This window comes from Xiphias gladius, chromosome 21 (assembly GCF_016859285.1).
Source record: "Xiphias gladius isolate SHS-SW01 ecotype Sanya breed wild chromosome 21, ASM1685928v1, whole genome shotgun sequence".
Taxonomy (NCBI): domain Eukaryota; kingdom Metazoa; phylum Chordata; class Actinopteri; order Istiophoriformes; family Xiphiidae; genus Xiphias; species Xiphias gladius.
This window is the reverse complement of record NC_053420.1, coordinates 4,336,817-4,353,759: the sequence shown is the minus strand read 5'-3', so window position 1 is coordinate 4,353,759 and position 16,943 is coordinate 4,336,817.

The window sequence follows — 16,943 nt, the reverse complement described above, 5'->3', positions numbered from 1 at the left end:
TGAAGGTCGATAAAGTTTAGTATAGTTGCACGTGTTCAGGAGACTGAACACATTAAATCTGATCATATTGTTTAATAATGACCAGAAAATAAATTCACCCGGGTGACAGGTGAGATTTTCACTTTCAACGTGATACTTTATGGTTTTTTAATTTTCATTTTTTCCACCACAGTATATACTCTAAGAATCCTAAAAAACAAAGAGGTACTCTATACATTATAAGTACATAAACAATTACTATGACAGTGTATAGATGTCATAGAAATATTCGCAAATTAAGTGCCGTGTTGATTAATTTACAATAAATAATTAAATGCAAAATCACAACTGAGGAACGGAATTAAGTATATTGTGTCTACTAAATGCATAAATATTTTTTTCTTTCTTTGTATACATGAATGTGTTTGGGAAAAAAAACATTTTTTTCAAAGCATCTAAAACCTATAGTGTCTCATAAACTGACTGCCTCCGTGTCTGCATCTGAAATGAGCCTGTGCATGTTTGTAATGAACAAAGAAACAACTTTGCCACGAACTAATGAACCTGTTTATTTTTCAGTACATATTCCCCGGTGATTAACTCTCACATGGCTCGTTACATAATATGTAAAGTGCGGTGTAAGTTTATTCTTGGTGAAGCTCATTAGTGTCGTTATAATCAGCACAGGGCCAAGTGTATTAAAACCGGCGACGTTACTGTAGATTGACTGGCAGAGTGTTTTATTATGTGATTAAATGATTAATTAACAGTATCCAGTCATAAGTGCTTATGAAACAGAATGAAATGACACATTTCAATAAAGCAAAGCGAGAACTTCCAAACTTGATACCAATTCACTACCTCATATCGTATTTGAATTTTTTTATTTTCTATTTTACTGCCGCTGTCGCCCTTTTTCGTACAGGTACCTCTTCAGTCAGACCAGAAACATGTCGATGTCTGTTCTGAAAAGCCAAAGCACACCATGAAGATGCTTTTCAGTCGTATTTGCTGTCGCTCACCACGATTTGCTGAACCTTGTTGCATCACCTTTATACATAAAATGCTATTTAAAATGAAGAAAACCCACTCAGGCGTTTTCTTGATTTACTCGATGAACCAAAGCGTAGTTATTACTTAGCAAATGTTGAGCACAACGCTGTTGGTGAGAAATAAGAAAACTTCTCAGTCCTGCTAAAACATTTCTATCTGTGTCTTACACACAGTGAGAGGTGTCTGTGGACTAAAATAACCACCGAAAAAAAAAAAAAAAAAGCCGTCAGCATCTCGGGTTTCTGGCACATGCGCAGGCCTGGCTGTGTTTGTGTGCGTGCTTGTGCCTCCGATTCCTGGCCCCACGCCGGCAGCTGCCTCCCATGCACGCTCCCGCCGCCCGCTGCGCGCGCGCAGGCCCGCTCAGAAATAGACATGCCTGGCACTAGAGAGCTATGAGAAAGGTGTGAGCACCGTGTGTGTAATGATACGAGTATTTATGTGTGACTTAATCAGAGGAAAAGTACTATTTCTGCTCTATGTGAACTGTGAGTCACTGGCTGGATAATAAGGTGGTATACTTTGTTGATCCCTGCAGAGCGCAGCAGGTTCGGCCGCGGAGCACAAGCTGGCACGGAGGCTGTGTCTTGCTTTAGGGCACTTGATAAGCTTTGGGCTCGCTGAAAGTAAGGACGTGGTCCCATAAGAATTGGGTTATCAAAGAAGAAAGTAGATACATTAAAAAACGAGACAAGAAGAAATTATCGATCATTATCGATCGTATGTTTCAACCGTCCTCACCTAAAAGATAAAGAAAAAAATATCCATACGTATGTATTAAAATTCACACCTTCACCCTTTTGTAGATTGTAGAAAAATCCCAAGTGTTAAAAAAGAAAAATCCCCTACAGCCATGTTGGATTCATAACTTGTGTCACAAAAAAGTTCAGTTACTGAGTTGAACTTGTTAAACGACATATACTCCAAAATCCAGGATCTAGGAATACTGTATGAAAAATGAGTAAATCTCCCACGTCACTGACAACTCCTACGTCACGGAGGGTTTGAAGCGTCCCCGTCACAGTTTGTGTACAGTGAGTTGCACGCTGGACCTCGATTGGCTTCCAAAGTAGCCGTGAAGTCGCAAGATTCACACTGGTGGGTACATTTCTTAAAGTCTGATTTAAGGTGAAATCAGTAGATGTGGATGAGTGTGGAAGAAAAAAAAAAAAAGGTCTGCGGTCCACTCATCCGGTGATCCGCCGTAAAAAGCTGATCCAAGCTTTCCCATATCTGTAGAAATATCGGAGGAATATGTTGTATGTTGCGTTTGTTTTTTTTCTAAAGGTTTACACGCAGTGAGTTAATTCACCCACTACTCATTTACTAATTTACCTACCTGCTCAGTATTGGACTGAGGCGAGGACGTGTTAAGGGACACTGCCTCTAACCATCGGGTCCAAAGAGACACCGGCAGCGTGCACTGTGTCTAAGAACAGCCGCGGCTGTTGTTTTTCTGTGTAGACCCACACGACGCAGAGCCGGCAATGCGTCAAAATACACCACTGCCTTTTTTTTTTTTTCCCCCCCTGTGCAAACACCTCAAAAAAGAACAAGAAAAAATAACGATCTCTTTGTTAGAGGAAGCATGTCTGAGCAAATGTAGCTCTTCTCCTGCCAGACGTACTGTGAAATGTATAAATGATATGAAAGACGTTGATTGCCGAGCTTGGGAGCCTAGAACTTCGGGTGACAAATAAAGACAAATGACCAGAAACAGCTACCAAAGCAGCTGAGTACTCCATATTTACTTTTCTGTGATATTAGGCCCCACACCACGCTGTGTGGTCCACGTCTGACGTGATGTGCTGCACGCATCTGTTCCGCTGCTGTTGTGTTTTCCCCGATCCTGACCCCAGCAACTTCCAGTCGCTCCTGTGGAAAACACACCATCTTCTCCCTGTTTAATGCCACTAGGTGAGATAAATAAAGGTGTAACACTGCAGAAAAAGAAAAAAAAAGTACTTTTTTTTTCAGTATAAAAATAACAGGCACACGTGATTATGTCAGAATGAAGGTGAAGACGAGTGGCGGAGCGTCGGGAGGTATGAGGGGTGTCACACTCTCTAAGAGGAGAGAGCGTCAGCAGTAACCGTGTTACGTAGCAACATGCGTTGTGTGTGTGCACTATGCAGTGTGCGAAAACTCTGAGCATGTGTATGTGGGCTGCGGCTGCTCTGCAGTTGGATCCATCTCTACATTTCTGTTTTGTCTGCATTGGCGATGCTTTATTTTTGCCGTTACTTCTCCAAAAAGTGGCCGCGTATTTGATTCTGAACGATTAGATGATGTCCACAGCCCTTTTTAATTCACTGTCCATCGAGTTGTGTCCTCTTCTCTGGTTAATCCAAGCGTAGCTGTACCGAGGAAGAGAGATGCCACAGTATTTAGCATTGGTGGTTGTACGCACAGTGTCTGAAAGAAAAAGGGATGTAGTTAAGTTCAGATAAAGGGGCTCGGCGGTGCAGTTTGCGCCCAGTGCCACCATAAACCACTTCTCCTTTCACCATCCGTATGCTCAGTATGCTCCAAACAGTCATAACTTCATCACCAAATGGGCAAATACCCACATCTCAAATCGTTCAAAACAAGTTTTACATATGTACATAAATACAACTGACTGAAGTTGTTAGTCACAAAACTTGTATAAAATCTCTGTTACCCTGAAAAATGTTTCCTTGACCCGGGTCTCCCCTAATCTCACACAGCCAGGCCTCCTTCTGGTCAGCCCAGGGTCGCAATGTTGATAAGCTGCTGTAGGTTTTAACGGGAGGGAGCAACACACCATGAAATTCGTGGCAGAGGCGCAGCACACTTTCAAAATATCAATCATTCTGTGGAGTTTGCACGAACAGACGCTGGCAGAGATCGACTGATTGAGCTGATGTAATTGGGGCTTGATCAGCATTAATGTCAAAATGTTCTGAAAAAGTCGAGAGAGTCAGGGAAAAGACCAAAAGTTCTGTGTTAAATGTACACACATCTGTAATCCCTCTACAATCTCTCGCTGCAGACGTTGGAATTACCTTGTTTAATCATTTTGTTCCTTAATGTGACGACGCAGCCGAACCAAAGACGACCCTCGCTGCAGAGCTTTAACTGTGAACCTGCGCTTCTTACTGTTTATGTCACTTAACAACTCCGAATCATAAACACAAGATGTCTTTATTAAAATAGATACAGAATACAAAAAAAAAACCCCAGAAGACTGTTGACAGATCTTCATCAGCCGCTGCGACTTCACTGCCGCTAGCTCCAGTCGCTTGCCTCCGTGCTAATTACACAGTGGCTACAGGATGCTTTCGCATTTAGAACACCAAAGCCTCCGCTCCCACACTTCTACACACTGCGAGATGAGGAGATGACATGTCATTTCCCTTCACTCCTGGATGAAGGTCCCAGATTTCATTGCCCTTAGTTCTCCATGTAATAATTCCCTATTCCAAATTAATGACATAGTTCCGAAAGCCGACTTGCTAAAATACATTTGTGTAAGTTGGAAAACTCCATGAAAATCATTTAATTATACGGTAAATTATGCGTCATGTTCCAACTGTGAAGACAATTTACTGCACGTTCATTGTTTAAAAAATAATTAACTGCACGTATGCTCGTCATGAATCTACGTATATTTTCCCACATACAAAGATTTCACATCGGATGGACGGTAGTCATAATTCTGTAAAGTAGATTTTGAAATATTTCGGGGGATAAGGGAGAAGTTTGACCTGCTGGTGGAGCTAAATGAAAAATAAGAGACTCACCAAAGTCAGTAGGATTCGTCCTTCGACGGCCATAAATGTCTCTGCAAAATTTCACGGTAATCCGTCACATAGTTGTTGAGATATTTCAGTCTGGACCAAAGAGTTGACAGACCGACCGAATGACCGACACAGACGATGGCATGGTGGAAAGAAAGGAGGAAAGAAAATTTTGCTCGAATACGAACCACCCAATCAGTTAGACAATTTTAGAAAACCTTCTTTTTGGTACCTTGTACCGAAATGTTCTGAGGGGTGAGGTTGCGTTTGGAAGGTGCACGAGTGATAGTGTCATTTTCCATTTTCCCAGTACAAGTCTCGTTTATTGCACCATTAAAAAAATAGCTTTTATGTAACTTCTATTCTCTCCTGTCCAAACTCAACGGCAGCGTCATCATCCGTCCTCACCTTAACAGGAAGAAAGGGGGACAAAAAGGAGGATTTTACAGCACACAAACTGCCCATTTTCATAACAAAGCATTTCAGCAACAGACAGCGAGGTCAATTATCCCATTTGCGTTGCAACATATTCGCACAAAGATCACAGTTTCTATATTTTTGCCGTGCGTGTCTCTCTCTTGTGTAATGGGTTTATTTGTGTCTAATTGGAGTATGTCTTTTTCTGTGGCTGCTGACGCCATCGCTGCAGGAAGGCAAGCCAGAAGTGAGATCTCATTACTGGCTGGTTCCTCGGGCCGAGCCAAGCGCCAGTCCTGGCAGAGTGAGAAACACACGGCGACCGCAATGCCTGCGAGACACACATACCCACACACGTGCACTTCTATACTAGTGAGAGCCCCTCAGTGACATAATGCATTCCCATACACTTAACCCCAACCTTAATCATCACAGCTACGTGTTTAACCGTTGAGGGGCCTTTATCAAACACTGACACTGTTGCTGGGGTCCTAGAAAACCTCATTTTTAACTTCCAGTCAAATTCTTTCCAGGAATGATTGTTGATGTCTTTATGAAAACAATATGTCTTCTCTAGTTCCCATTTTTTTCTTTTACATAAAAAGTTTCTTCTGCCAAGTCCAGGAATAGCCTTTTATACAAACCGATGAGCCAAAACACTATGATCACCCATGCCTTATGTGGTGTTGGTCCTCCGTGTGCAGCTCTGACTCACCGAGGCATGGACTCTACAAGACCTCTGAGATGCTCTGTGGTATCAGGCGCCATGACGTTAGCAGCGGATCCGTCAAGACCTGTAAGATGCGACGCGCAGGTCGCGAGGTGTAGACTTCTTTCAGCGCATTCCCCGACACCCTGGTGGCGGTTTCGTGGTTTTTGTCCCTCCCAGGACCACCGTTGCTGGGTACTCAACACTGCCACGGTCTCGTGTTAACGGAGGTGCTCCAACCCAGTCGTCTGGCCGCAACGATTTGGCCCTTGTTCCTCAAGCCTTTACACCGGCCCGTTTCCCCTGCTTCCAACACAGTGACAGTGGGAACCGGCTGTTCCCTCACCATCTAATATATTCCAGACCTTCACATGTGCTGTTTTCATGAGATAATCAATGTGATTGTCTTCATCTGTGAGTGGTCATAACATTCTGGCTCATCTGCGCATATGGGAGATATGATTTTTAGTTGGTATGTGTTGCTCTGATACAGTCAAGAAATGCTGTTACGCATTTGTTGGACTTCTTTTAACCACATCCAAGTCTGGACTTACAGTAAGTCTAATCTTAGCAGTTAAACTTTACCCTGAAACGGCCGTTTGAAGAAGTGAGGACAAAATCGCCTGAACTCTCTAAAACTGGTCCTCGTTTTGTAGAAATGTAGAAACACAGACACCGACACTTGCATGCATGCAGACAGGTCGAAACAGCCACGCGCACACACGCAGACTTGTTCCACCATCCCGGTGGGGACACTCGCTGACATAATGAATTCCCTAGCCCCTTACCCTAAACGTAAGCAACACAAATAAATGCCTAAACCCTAAACCTCAGTCTAACCCAGACCAAGTTTAACCCCATAAAAAAACAGTCTCTACCTGTGGGGACCCAAATTTTTGTCCCCACGGTGACACGAGTCCCAGTGGGTTAGTGTTCATTCAGGCTATAGTCCCCACCGGGATATAAGAACAAGAACACACACACACATACACACACACACACACACACACACACACACACACACACACACACACACACAGATACGCTGTCCAAGGCTCGCTGTGTGAAGACAGATTGGAGTCAGTGTGAGAGGAGAACGTTCCTCCGGCCGCCCATGATGACGATGACATCATCGCGCAGCCATGGCGATGAACAGCGTTTTCCGACCCACCCCTGGTGAAAAGACCAACTGTCTCTGGCTCTGGACCCTCTTCAGTCTGGAACAGCAGACGAAGCTGTTACACGGAAACAGTTTCAGTGTGCAACGAACACTCACAGCGTACCCTTGGTTTTATTTGGCAACAAGTCCTCCAAATTAAACCACCATATAAGTCGTTTTTGCCTGCCCTCGGACACGACCCATAGCAGTGCACCAGCGGCAGGTGTACGGGACCTTCATGGTCAACACGTGGTCAAGGATGTGGACCCATTATGGGTTGGTTAGGTTTAGGCCCAAAAACTACTTGGTTAGGTTTAGGAAAAGATCGTGGTTTGGGTTAAAATAAGTACTTCTTTCAGGTTAGAGGACCTTTGTCATCATGGTTACAATAATAAACACACGGTTAAGGTTGTGGAACGGTCGTGGATAAAAGAAATAACGCTGATTATCGATATCACACAGGAAACGAACAGCCAAGAGGTCACCTAACCAATGAAACTTAACTGTGGGTGGTAATAATCGCTTGCACAGACGAACCATGGGGTCATTTTTTACAGAAGGCAGTCTCCTTTTTTTTGGTACTTGGAAACTCTGACACCCTGACATCCAGAGCTAGCTGCTGAACAGGAGACAAACTAAATTCAGGCTCGTCTTCTGGTTTTAAACAATGAACGTATTAAACAATAGTTGGGGTATTCAAACATGGTGGCCCATTCATTCCAGTGGCAGGAGCTCAGGTGCATACTCACTGAGAAGTCATCTACTTTTTTTTTCTCTGACAAAGCGTAGATGTCCGTCAAAGAGAATCACACAAATCTAAAACAAATAAAAACATAAAATCAGGAGACAAAATTAAAGGCAAAAACAACAACAACAAGTGTCTTAGTAAGGTGTTGGGCCACTGTGTGCTGCCAGAACAGCTTCCGTGCTCAGTGGCATTGACTCTACAAGTCTCTGGAACTCTGCTGGAAGGATAAAACACCACTCTTCACAAACGATATTCCCTCGTTACCCCCGCCAAGGAGGTTATGTTTTCAACCCTGTCTGTTGGTTGGTTGGTTGGTTGGTTGGTTGATTGGTTGGTTGGTTGGTTTGTTTGTTTGTCAGCAGGGTTACTCAAAAAGTACTGAACTGATTTTCAACGAACTTGCCGGAGGGATGGGGCATGGGCCGGGGAAGAATCCATTAAATTTACTATGACTTTGAATTTTTTTTTTTTACGTTGTTTGACACTGTCACTGAGGTATGTGCTCTCCTGAGTGCCATTCTAGTTCGCTTTTCTTTTTTTTTTTCATGACGGCGTTGGAGAGCGCTGTCTAAAACGTCGGTCCAAAATCTCCCGTAGGTGTTCAGTTGAGCTGAGATCTGGTGTCTGCGGACGCCGTAGCATATGATTCACGTCACTGTCATACTCGTCAGTTGATACTCGACCATTCAATGAACCCTCGTGCCCTACGGATGGGGCAAGGTCATCAACTTGTCACCCATCTGTATGTGATAGTATAAAATGTCATTTATGATGTTTGTGAGCAAATTGTCTTTGCAGCTCTACCGCCATTTCTTTTGTAATGGATGGATGAGATATATTCTCTACAGAGGTGACGAAATGTTCACTGTACAGGTACCCTGTGGAGTTTTCTCTCGTAAGAGCAAGGCAGCGATTTCTGGCATAACTTCAACTACTTCCAAAATGCGTGTAGAAGGGAACGAGTCGGAAGAGCTGAAAACTCAAGCGACACCTTTAGTAGAGATCAACTTTATTTTGGGACAAAACCCAATTTGGCTTCAGGGTCACCATAAAATTCAGTACAAGTAACCTTTAAATAAGATCAGCTTGAGATAAGAACATGTTATAATTGAAAACAAAAACAAAATTTTAACCTAGTGGTTAAAGCGCCAACCATGACCCACAACGCCCCCCGTTCCTATCTGGTCCGGGACATTTGCCGCATGTTGTTTCCCTCATTTCCTGTCATCTCTCCACTGCTGGCTCTCTAGTAAAATGCCCAAAAAATCTTTTTGAAAATGAACAACAACCAATCATATATATATATATATATATATACATGTATCAGCCAACGGGTCGTTCAGACATGGTCGGCTTTGCTATAAAGTCGTGTGGTTTCAGGTTATAAGTGCTGGACAGGTCAAAACCTTCACAGGGTACCTTTAACTACTAACTACTAGAAATTAATTGACACTAAGGGCTGTCTGGAAGGTAGAAAACCCAGTCTAAAAATGAATCCTTTGCTTTGGAAAATGGTCATTAGTAACTGTGCAGGACTTTTGGGTATGAGTCAAAGTGTCTAAAACTATAGGTGTGGGCCTTCGTGGGATTTTAGTAGGTTTTTGCTGCTTGCTCGTGTTTGATGCTACCTTACAGCTTGATTAGTGTTTGATGCTACACTTGCCAGCTTGCTAAGTTAACTTATAAAAACAAAACAAACTTACATATCTCTTCAAATCTCTTTATCTTCGATCCCACCCACAAGTGCGTTGATGCCCAATGTCAGCGTACAGTGAAAGAAGTGCAAGCCGGACGAGTAACTGATGCACACGTTTTCGTTGCTTGCACCATTTTGCACGGAGGTTTGGTGGAAGAAGTTATGGATGCTGCAGCGCTTGTCGGTTGTTTTTTGGACTTTTTATTTTTTATTTTTCTCCATTATACAAGAGAGCAGAGACAGGGGGGACGGAGAAGTGGGACAGCGGCAGATCAGAGCATGAAGCTGCGTTCGCAGCGGCACCGTCGCCCGGGCGAGAGCCAGCCGCAGACAGAAATAAACCTGACAGGCGTTCTTTAGTTCTGCACTCCGCTCTCTGTTCCCTCTCAACTGTGAATGTGACACAGCGTGCGTGCGACAGAGAGAACGAGTTTGTTAACGTGCAGCTCATTTGTGTGTGTGTGTGTGTGTGTGTGTGTGTGTGTGTGTGTGTGTGAAGCTCTTTCAGGTGTGCTTTCACATGTGAGTGTGTGTGTGTGTCAACAGAAAAACCTAATAGGATCAGTCAACTTCAATCTTCTGTCTTGACAATACACCAACGCACCGACTCACATCTCTTTGAAGTGTGTGTGCGTGTGTGTGTGTATGAATCTAAAACCCAGCAGCTTGTCCTTATTTCCTGCTACAGGCTACATAAAGCGGATTATGGCGGTTTACCATCTCGCCATTGTCGTCTCCAATATAATCTCACCACTGATGTGATTGAACAGACAATACAGCCGCTGATTTGTGAGACGCTTTTATTCAACTGTTATTAAATTCTTCTGTTACAGTTACAGCATCAGCACAGCGAACTTATAATTCTGTTCTGCTACTTCATTAATTTCCCATCCTTCTCTCTTTCTCCTCTTCCTGTTTCCCTTCTCCCTCCATCGTTAATCTTCTCGTCTACTTAGCAAAAGGAACATTTTTCCTTATCAGCTTGCAGAAATAAACAGCTTTTTCTGCCACTGTAGGCTGTCTGTATGACCGTCTTTATCTTTATACATGAGCCATTACTTCTCCACAGATTACTCTCTCGTGGACCTCCGTGATGTGGCTGGTAGATTTGTAATGCAGCTGCACTTTCCCCGTGTCATAAAGTGCTACATTGCCGGGACTCTTCCCAACATTTCCCCCGTCTTTCACTTTCTCTCTCCTCCCTCCTCATCGCCGTGCTGTTCACGTAGATCGGCGAAAAGCTGCAGGCGACGGGTTGTGTGCGGGCTCCGTTAAGACTTTTATGATCTCAGGGGTATCTGCAGTATTCTCGTCACACGCACGATGCGGCTATGGGACGTGTACATTTATGTGTTTGGGGGAGTTACCCTCAGTCTTTCGGAAGTTCCCGCATTAACCCACGCGATTGTGGGACCACGTGATTTGTGCGGCCTGTGCTCTGTCTCCGAAGAGTTTCGGTATTGGGCCGGTGGTCGAATGAGGCCCCACACCATGGTTGCCACAGTGAGCATAGAATAAGCCTCACATGCTCCACGAAGATGCTACAGACCGGGGTTTTGGATCCTGCGTTACAGCAGCAGTTTCTCCTGGCTTTTTAAAAAAATAATTAGACAATCTCCAAGAGGCTGGCACACACATCTGCAAAGTCTCTGTAGGTGCAGGGTAGCAATTATCGGCACTGAAATACCCACAGACTGTTGAATCCTCCCCAGCTCTCGTGTTCTATTTTATTGAGGTGAAGAAGCTGTTTCACCATATGTTCAAACACGGTCATTCATGTCTACACAGAATTTAAAAAAAAAAAAAGACATTGGAGTGATCCAGCAGTGTGCAGCTACAGTTTTCTCTTTTTTAAATGTATTTATCCATCATGGTCTTTCCCCCACCTTGCGGTTTTAATCTTCCAACCCTAACCATTGTGTTGTTTCTGTGGCGGAAGGCGGCAGTATGCGCAGATGCAGCAGCTCCCTTGGGTCCAATAACTTTTATATACTTCTTTTTTAAATATTGATGTTGTTTTGAATTACGCTCTTCTTAGATGTAGGGTATTTTATGTCATTTTTAATGTTTATCTGACGATTGTTTTGCCTGTCTTATTTCGTTGTCCATGTTGTGGGTTTATTTTTATTTTTTTTTACATTTTTGTTCTACCATATACTTCAACTCTACACATCTCATGCAACTATATACTTTTATATGATGAGTGAAAAGATATTTGAAATGAAATTTGAGCTTGAACGTATTTGTGGACACTTCAGGAATAGTTAATTAAAAAACTCTAATGCTAAGGGCGAGAGTGATAATGGGGGTTTTGAACAGCCATTATAGAGAGAAGTGGAGGGCGGTGCATGCCAATGGAGAGTCTCTCCTCAGAGACGTTCAAGGTGTTGCACCCGTTTGTACTCGTGGAAATGACACGTAGCAGTTGTGTAAAGAAAAATAAAAGTTTGTGTGTGTGTGTGTGTGTGGGGGGGGGGTGTTCAGAAACTGCAGCACACTGACACCTTCAGCTTGAAAACTGAACTCATTAAACGTTATCTGGGGTTTAGCAGAATTGCCCAACATTGTCTTTCTGTCTGGTGAATGGGCTGTAGCTACACAACACGGACAAACTGACACACACTTGCTGTGGTGGGACGACGGCAATGCTTCTTGTTGTGGAATTTAGTAAAATGAGACTAACAACAGAATGCCAACAATTTGTCACTCTCCCATTGCCTCTCTTTTGTCATCACTCTGTTGACCTTTCTGTTTCTCTCTTCATCTCTTTCTTCACTCCTGCTGTTGTGATTACTCCATTCTTATAAGGGAGATTAATAAAGTGATATTAAAAACAGTATTGCCATCATTTATCACTTTTCAGCTTTCCCTCCTTCTCCTTTCTCTCCCGTCTCTCCCCTTCTTCCGTTGAAATAATCAACCCGATAAGTGAGTACGTAATGGTGGAAGATATTTGTTGACAAGTACTGTTGTAGCAGACTCACTGTAAGTGCAGCAACCCATTAGACGATGGGTTTGGATATGGCACTGGAGCAGATAATGCCGTCCTCAGCTCAACTTTCTTTACGCAACGTGGAACATATAGATTTGATACATTTCCAGGACATAAGCACTCAATTTTAATTGGCTGGAAAGCATCAACAATATTTCACTGTTATTAAAACTATTTAAAACATCTTACCATTGCATATTCTTTGAAAATGCACGTCCGGCTGCTGGCCCCGATGGCATCCCTGGACGCGCTCAGGGCCGGTGCTGGCCAGCTGACTGAGGTCCTGACCGACATCTTCACTGGGCCAAGCAACTGTCCCAGCGTGCTTTATAACCACCTCCATCGTGCCAGTGCCTTAACGCCCCACTGCCGAAAGCCTTAACGACTTCCGCCCTGTTGCACTCACCCCCACCATCAGGAAGTGCTTCGAGAGGCTGGTCCTGGCTCATCTCATGGCCTGCCTACCCACCCACGTTGGACCCCCTCCAATTCGCCTACCGCCAGAACAGGAGCGTGGAGGAGGCCATCTCCACAGCACTGGAGCAATACTGCTGTTGATCAACTTCAGTTCCGCATTCCACACCATCATCCCCTCCAATCTGATCACCAAACTCAGCGACCTGGGCATCAACACCTCCCTCTGCAACTGGATACTGGACTTTAGAACCATCAGACCCCAGTCAGTGAGGTTGGACCGGTGGTCCTCAACTGCAAGTCGCAAGCCCCTTGGGGGTCGGGACCCCATGGCTGCGGAGAATAAAATAAAGTGGCATATTAGAAATAAAATAACTTATTTTAGACACTTTTTATCGAGTGTGTTTGTGAGAGTCAAAGTGTATGTTCACTCAGAGTTTCTGACTGGACATCATTTCATTTTGGCATTTTTGTGCCACAGCATTGTGCTTAACCAAACTACTATAACGACGATGGAGCAATGGACTCTCAAGACAGCATTCCAGCTCAAGACTTTATATCCTCAGCAGGAGGTGTCTCAAGGTGGGCCTCGTGAAAGTCTGACAGCAGCACCGTCTACTGAGAAACGCCGGCAGCCGGTTCCAGCAGAGCCCCGAGCTCCCGACAAGCTTCAGATATATCAGCCTGACTTTCCGCAAAATGGATTGACAAGCATATCCAAAGACAACAGGGAACGTCCACGGTGCGTTATTTTTTCAGAAGCACTTGCACATGGAAGTTCAAAACCAGTGAAACTTAAGGTTTACAGCTCTCTCTCTCTCTCTCTCTCTCTTTCTCTCTCTGTCTGAGTGACCGTCCCTTCACTCACTCTGGGGCGTCGTGACTCGAGAAGGTTGGGAACCGCTGCTATAGTGTAAACACGTATTCATATTCAGCTGTTTGTTCTGTATATGATGTCGGCTACTAGCATTACTCATCCTTACACCCGCGCTGCACGTTCACACTTACACTTGCACGTGCAATTGCCTACTATAACTGCTGCACATGCTGTACATACCTAGTGTACATATATATACCCCCCACTTTTTTATATATATATATATATATATATATATATATATATACAGTATATATGTGTACATGGGCCCATTACTCTGCACTTTACTGCTTTTTTCGCGTCTGGTTAGATGCTAAACTGCATTTCGTTGTCTCAGTACTGGCACTCTGTGCAGTGACGATAAAGTTGAATCTAGTCTTAAATTAGTAAAAAGCAAGAAAGGCTTATAACTCAGTATCTTGACACAGTTGAACGCAGAACAAAAACACAAGGGAGGGTTTTTCGTTATGGCTCATAGTATACAGTATATAACAATAATGCAAGATATATGCTGATTACATGCATGCCAGATAGAAACAAGTGCTCTTGGTCTAACAAGCTGTGTAATAAATGATCCCCTCATTCTGTAACAAGCTCCACTGCACAGAAAAATATTGCTGCTGTCAAAGTTGGCTTTAATATATTCATCATGTGCAGCTACCACCGTTATGTGCAGGCTCCCCTTCTGCGGTGCTTATTGGTCACCGTCTCTCAGTTATAATGAGGAGCTCGTGTCGGAAATGGACAACTACGTCCTCTGGGTCAGTGCTCTCCGTCTTTGTTTGGTTGTAAGAAGCGCGCCGTATCCAACCAAGCTGTGAGATAAATCATGCGTCAGTGTTTGTCTAGATGGCTCTTCGTAGCTGGAAAAATATTGCCGCCGTCATGCGTCATTTGATATATTACTGTTGTGAGATGAAAAGCAGAGACCTGCCAAAAGTATTTTTTTAGACTCAATAACACTGTGGCTCGAGGGATAGAGATGCCAGGCTGGTAGTGCCAGGATGTTTGAGTGTTGTTTTACCTCGGCATATACCAAGTGCAGACCTGTAAATGTATCGAGTATTTCGAGTATTGGGTGTTTTGCACCTGTTAGGTCAAGAGAGATCGGGGTTGGGGGGGGGTTAGTCCAGGATAAATATTACACCAGCACCACTGTGTGCATGAGTACGGCTTCACATAGCTGCTTGTAGGCAGTTATTCCTGTTCCAGAATAAAGGAAAGCTTGGGTAAATTCAAAGCTCGGGGTCATGAGAGTGACTCAGCACTTTCGAGCAAATTTTAATTAAGATACTGTGATATCTTTGGAATAAAATGGATCCTTGCAACAGGATAAAGTAATAAGACGGAGCGAGCAGAAAAAGACTGGAGACAAAGGCAAAAGTGAGGGGGAACTTACTGGAACTGCAGTGACATGTTTTTCTGTTTCTGTTCATCCCATGCCAGGCAGCAGTGATCGTCTGCAGTGTGTCACTCAATTTTTCACCCCTAAACATTTGCTGATAAAAACTTCCTCCACTGGAAATATTTATTCCTGCATGTGATGTGACTGTTTTTACATGGTTGGATTTGCTTTTTTTCTGTTCAGCTTTACTTTCCATCATTTTCGTGAGAACACGCCTTCGATATGGATTCTTGTTTTCCCGTACAACCCGCGTCTCCCGTTTTTTTTTTCCCCCCGCTCACACACACAGGTGTTTTGAGTTATGCGGTCTAATAAGACCACTGCCCGGGCTGATGTTGGTGGGAGCCATGCTGGGAATTACAAGAGTTTACCAAATGTCAAGTACTAATGATAAAGTTCTAATGAGTGAGGACGATGATAATCAAACACAGTCCGTACACAAAGTCCTGAGGCGAGGTCTAATCGGGCAGAATAATTACGAGCACCTGTGGTGGACCATGGCTGTGTAAGGGCTTTAGCGTGGAGCAGTAAGGTTCATGTAACAGTAATGTCCCTGGACGTGATACTGGTATTAGAGCTCATCCACCCACATCCTCATTGTTCAATAAACTTATACTAAATACACGCTTGTCTACTACCTGTAGAATAAAAACGTATGACTGAGTGTTAAACAAAGACTAAAATATTCAGCACATATAAAAAGATGACCTGGTTTTTTGAATGGAGAGAGTGATTTATAAATGATATTCTCTCTACTAAGACATGTCTGCCTGCTTGAAGCTCAGTATTGAATGTATGTGTCAGCGGAGTCGATGCTGCATGGAGACACACTGCTGGGGTCCATTCGTTTTCATTGTGTCGTCCTCCTGGCCAATGAGAAACACTGACGGGTCTCCGCTGTGAGGATTCGCTCCGCCAGCTCTGACACTGATACATTAATTAGTCTTGATAACGAGGAGTCTGTTATCGCACGAGACACCGCCTCGGAGCCAAACCCAGAGCTCTATGTGTGTGTACGTGTTTGTACGGTGTATGAATGCACTCTACATTTGTGTTCAGTTTCGTCTCTGTTTGCATTTGGTTTTGTGGTTATGGTTAAGGCTAGGGAACGCGTTATGCCCATGGGAGTCTTCACAAGTACAGAAATACAAACATTTGTGTGAAGGTTCTGTAAAAATGTATTGCCCCACCTCTGACTGTTTGGCTTTGACATCGTTTGCATACGTTACCTTTACAAAGAGCCAGTTAATGTCTGTGTGTCCTGCTGCTGCTCCTCAGAGACGAGCCGCTGACTGGCTTTGTGTGATGTTAAAAACAGACCCTTTCTAAAACAGTGGAAAACAATCTAGCTCAACAAATCATCCAAACTAAATGACAAATACGCCGCTCGCCGCTATGGACAGGACGCCATTGACTGATTGCGCCGTTTTCTGATCTGCCACTGCTTCATTTAAGGTTTGGTCAGGTTTAGGCACATAACAGCCTTGTTCAACCTGCAATAACTGATTTTCTGTGTACTTGGGGGCAGTGGAAACAAGTTGTGAATAGGACATTGACATTGGATCACCTTTTAAGTTGACATGGCGAACTTGTTAGCTAACAGTTGTGTCTTTACACGTCCGGCAGTAGCGGGACGACACCATCATTCATCTGGAGCTGCGTTTCTGTTCACCTGATGAGCGTATGTTCGATATTCACTGTCTTTTAGCTCTGTTTTTGGTCGCCACCAACTC